Source organism: Glandiceps talaboti, chromosome 18 (genome assembly GCF_964340395.1).
Source record: "Glandiceps talaboti chromosome 18, keGlaTala1.1, whole genome shotgun sequence".
NCBI classification, from domain to species: domain Eukaryota; kingdom Metazoa; phylum Hemichordata; class Enteropneusta; family Spengelidae; genus Glandiceps; species Glandiceps talaboti.
Genome location: NC_135566.1, coordinates 17092680 through 17098679, shown reverse-complemented (window position 1 = coordinate 17098679; position 6000 = coordinate 17092680).

Sequence of the window (6000 nt, the reverse complement as noted above, 5' to 3'; positions counted from 1 at the left end):
AATGTGTTTCCTTTACTAGTCTGGAATCCTGTCGTATGTGGATTATTGTTTTTGTTTTTTCCCCTACCACACCTAGTAGCACTTCGCTAGCAGCCATGTACTTTAATGAAACTACAGAGAGAAAACATGTGCATATTTTGATTGGGGTTTTCATCCTTCCCACTGTGAGATGTCAACAGCATTGTCACCACATGATTAGAACAACCTGGGAGAGAGTTGAGATGTATGATTAAAAAACATGATTACCATTTCAAACGTTGCTGCAGGAAACTAATTTTTGGCTTGGATATAGCAAAATGCCAGGCGTGGTAGCAGAAAAGTGAGAGCAAAACCCCCATGACTGGATTCTAGGCTATACATTCAAAGTCTACTCGGACTGTCTTCTTTTGCCATGGCATTGACCATCTATTTTGATTAGAATGGTTGGACAGACCAGGAGTCATCTGGTCCACATGCACACGCAAAATTTTGTTTGCGAGCAGAAATTGAAATGAGGTAAAATTAATGAAAGGGACTGTGTCGTCTCTTTGATCATATTTAATCAGATTGGGCTTCTGTCATGCAAAGTGGAATCTGTACCTAATAACCAGCAAAAGTACCTAGCAACAAATAAATGTGCCTAGCAACTAGAACATGTTTCTCTATCATTTACTATTGGTTTTCTGTACACACAAGAATAGCCCAAATCTTATGTACCTAGCAACACACAAAGGCACCTAGCAACTAGAACATGTTTATCATTTACTGTTGGTTTTCTGAATACTTAAGAATGTCCCAAATCTTACTTGATCACAAAATTATGCAGGAATAAAAGTACAAAAGGTTGCACTATTGCATTTGGAGTTAAATCTTCAGACAGAAAAAAAATTATAAATGTCGGGAAGACAACCCTAGTGTTCTCAAAGGTACAAGGTAAATTAAAAATTGCAGACTGGAATTTGCACAAAGTGGCACTTCTTTTAATACTATCTATACATTTTCAGCTTCATATGAAAGATATGTAAGACAGAAACATAATGTGAGGACTTCGACTCGACTGATGAGCGTCTGCATCGATACCGACACATTGTCACTGACTCCAAGGAGTGGTCAAACTAGAAGTTTATGGTGTGCTGATTTGGGAGTGCCCTGCCCAAGCCTACCTGTAGTCTTGAAGGACTATTGCGATTACACTATTTCAGCTTAGATTTTCACTCGTCCTCCAAGTCTACAAACAGTCTTTATATATGGCTGTATTTAAAGAGGTGATAGTTTGGCTTATTCAAATGAAATAAACTTGTCTGTATATATGCAGATGTTGCTTGGGAACCCAGAAGGGACTGTTTGTATATATATATGCAGACATGGCATGGCATTGTAAGGGTTAAACACCATCATACCACAACAACATGTGCAAAAGATTAACAAAGAATGTAATGTTGCCCATAAAACCTCTCATGACATTTAATCATGGATTCATCATGTGACCTGCTTATGCAATTTAAATGTTCAATTATATATTCGACCAATCAGCTTCTGTGCAGGGATGCTATTCTTGACTAGTAGATCTAAAGAGTGTTTGCAGACTTTAGGAGATGAATTAATGTTCAAAAAAATCAAAATGGCAGATTTAGGATAGCTGAAATAATGAGGTAACATTAGTCCTTCAAGACTACAGGTAGGCTAGGAGTGTACTGGTGTGTGTGTGCAACTTTGACAAAATTATCAAACTGAACACAAATAGATTTATCCTTGTTGTCTGTGTGTGGTTGTGTCACTTATACACTCTACATTTCAAAGTATGAGAATACCGCCTCACAAAGCCGAGTTCACAATAGTTTAGTTTTGAAATTGCAAAACAAGGAATGTATAGTAATATTTACATACATACATAATCACTGCACTGATCTACTATATAAGTTACTGTCTAAACTGTATGTTTAACTTCGCATTATACACGAACCAAGTTGAACAAAAAATATGGAATTTATATTCTGGTCATTTACGTCATGATAACGAGTGTCTACGTCACTGGTTTTTCTGTTTGAAATATGAGTCACAACGTTCAAAATTGCTATATTACTGGTGCTGGTATAATTATATTATTCCCCAATATTTTTCTTCATTCAGCCAGAAAATACTCATGACCTAAAGGTTGTCACTATGAGTCACTAGACGAGTAGGGACAAAGGCCCCTTAGGTCACTCATATTTTCCTTGGCTGAACGAAGAAAAAAATATCTGGGAATACGTGTACCCAAACATTTCATTTCAAATTCTACTTCACAATCGCTAAAAACTTCTCGGGCAAAAAAGTTATCTTCTTGCATTTACAGTTGGTGATATTACCCGCGCAGTGAAAAATAAGAGAGTGCTACAAATGCTTCCATGCCAGCATTATTACATTGTACTTTGTACTTTGTGTATTTGTAGCATTGGGACTATGAGGAAAGACCTGATATCACAAGAAAAATAATGTAAACAAGCTTGTGTGATTCATCCAGTACTTATACCATTGGATGCAAACGCACAGTGTTAGTAAGTAGAACAATAAGACATCATCATTATACAAACAGAAATACTGACAAATGTGACTACAGTTAAATATTAACAACTGTGTCTTGAAATCTGAATTCTGGATTTTTACAAATAAAACAAACATAACATACCTGACAGTCCTGTACCTGTGATTTTGAATGAAACTACAACAGTGGAAACCAAGCTAACGGTTAGCTAAAGATAGACACACACTAAAACTACTGTTGCGACATGTGAATGGCACTGGTTTAATTGTAGTCACAGTAGGGTGGCATTTCTGATAACTTCTATTATCTCACAGTGTACATTTTTTTGTGACTTTCAGTGACTACCTTAATTACAGGGTGATTACATTTAGAAAACAGAACGCAGGAACCCGCTATCCCCAACTTGTGAAATCTGCCACACAGAACAGCAATGGTTTTAGTGTGTCTTTATCTTAGAAAGCTAGAAGCTTGGTTTCTGCTGTAGTATGATCAAACACTACTACATTTCCAGTAAGTACTTTTGAATCATAGAATGTAAAGATATTAAACTTGTAGGCTAATGAGTTAAAGGGACATGAGCCACCTTCACACTATTTTTTTTATCGAAGGCTGTGTTTTTATGGCATCGTTTTCAAATAACTATGCTACAAATCAATAGCACTGTTTTCATTTTAATGCATGTCCATGTGTTTACACTATTGACTGGTAAAAGCTTTTGACCATTTACATGTAAATGCAAAGACAGAACACGCCGAAAAGGAAGCTGTTGCACATGCCCAAACACAACGACAGCATTTAAGCAAGTGGGGAAGTATGTCATTGAAACTTCAAGGGTCATTCCTGAGGTCAAATATGTGTGTTTTTGAATCATTGCATTTTCAGTCATTCACATTTTTTTATTCTTTCTTTTCACTTGTTTACAGACTCTGTTTTTCAAATGAAAATGGATTATTTTGAAACGATCACTTCTGACAGCATTTTCAAATTGTTGCATTTTCATATGCGTTTTTGTCGTCTCTGTACAAACACAACAAATAGTTACACTTTCATTTGAAAACAGCATTATGTAAACAGACGCTACATAAATGATTCCGATAAAACTTATCTGGTACATTGTATTCAAATTGAATCAGTGCCTTTAAGTTAATCAGTCAGAAATCACTGGCCTGCCAATGCTCATTGCAAGGTCTGTAGAGCAGCAACATGCATCGCCGAATTCACAGATCATTCATGTGAAAATTTACTGTTCAATTGACATGAAACTTTGAACACAAACTTAAAAATACCAAGTGAATCGATATACAAAAAAATATTGGGCGAGTATCAAATCTCTTTATACCATTGCTAGGTTTATACACGTGCGTTTTCTCTATGATCCTGATGTTAACGTTCATTTTGAGTATACCTAAAACTCAAATCATGGAGTTGTTATTCAGTTTTCCTAACTGTTATGCTGTAGATCTTACAGCTATGAATGATACTCACATGTTTTACCTAGAGCACAACATATACGATTCTTCGCAAAAAAATAAAAATTCACAAAAAAATGTTCCGATTTGGCCCATGTCCCTTTAAGATTAAACCTGGTGGTTTGAGATCATAATGAGAGAGGTATACAGTTTGTATATGTTGATATGTAATGAAAATAAACCATACTTTATATGGATGTCTTGAATTCATACACTGAAACGATATCTCTTTCCTAAAAACATTAAATTGAATTTGACTGTCTACTAGAGTGTAGTAACAATATATGGTAAATGTATGTACATGTATTTAGGTCCTGAAATAAATAAATAAAACTATATTGTCTACCAACATCAGCCAAGACTTGTCATTTTCTTGTCTATGTTAAAGCCTGTGATCAGTGTGTGTGAACCTTGTCATTAAATATTCATAATGAAATGCTATGTGGAAGTTGATTGGTCAATGCATACATTACATCATATTATTCAAATGTGAACAGTTTGAAAACAAGCTATGCAGAAGTTGATTGGTCAATATATACACTGCATCATATTATTCAAATGTGAACAGTTTAAAAACAAGTTCTGCAGAAGTTGATTGGTCAATATATACACTGCATCATATTATTCAAATGTGAACAGTTTAAAAACAAGTTCTGCAGAAGTTGATTGGTCAATGTATATATTTCATTATATATTTAAATGTGGATGATTTGAAAACAAGATTTACCACACTTTACTGTCAGCTGCATAAACAGATTAGTTTACATAAATTTAAATATTTGTACACATGGTTTTCAAACAGCAAACTTTGCAAACTCTGAAATGTGACCATACACCAAGAATGCTTGGTGTGAAGAAAACTGCCAAAGATATGCTTAAAAAAACCAAGATTACAAAAGTTGAAAAAAGTTAAGGTATTCTTCATGGAAAATATAACTGTCTACATTTACAGTAACATTTCTACATATCCACAAATGTTTTTCAGATTCATCTAAAAGTACATCTATAAAATATGCCATGTCACGCTGCAATGGCACATCAGCCAAGCCCTCTCATGTCTGTATTAAATGGGAGTCATTCCTAGCATACTGCAACCAGTTATGGTTGCAGCCAATCAAATATAGTTATGAGGTAAAAGGTGATGACATCAGACTTTTTATGCTAATTCATGTTAATTATACTGGTCATCCGCTCTATAAAAGTGGCCATATGGATGAGGATTGGGTATTTCTTTTGTATTTTTACTTTATAAAACAATTTTATCATAGCGTCGTACTTGGAAAATCAACATGAAACAACATACATCGTCTTTGTTTGTAACTCAATAAATAGCAAAACGTTAATAAATGTGTAAAATGTTTGTTATTGTACGTACAGTACCAACCTTTATATGTTTTTGTAGGTTTTTGAAATGTATGGAGTTACAACCTCAGACTTGGTTTGAGGAAGTTTCACATTAATTCTTCACATAGAAAGCCATGATAAAATTGTTTTATAAATCCAAAATCCAAAATAAATACTCAATCCTCATCCATATGGCCAATTTAATGTACTGACCACTCACCCTCACTTAAATGAGAGCCGAGTAGGAGTAAACAACACGATGTATCTTACACTGTATCTAAATGTATGCAGACATATTGATGGCTCAAGTAAAGGAAGATATGTGACTATGTTACTATACTGGCAGACTGGAAGAAACGTAATCTTGGTTACCCAGACTCTCACCACTGGGAGCTTTGCCTACAACACCTCCCCAAGTGAGAGTCTGGGGAAACGAGATTCCAACTCGCCCGTGCAGGAAGTAGCTATTAGAGCAGTGCATGCTGGGGAATATGTCATGTCCAACAAATGTAGGCTAAACGATTTAGGTATTTTTGTGACAAGTTATCACTTCTCAAGCGAGTGATATCTAAATTACAACAAACAGGCCTCATAAGGCCATTCTTTATGACTTGGAAGAAATGTACGGTGAAACTCCTGGTGTGGGGTAGTTGAAACGTGGTTTCCCCAGACTCTCGTCTGGGT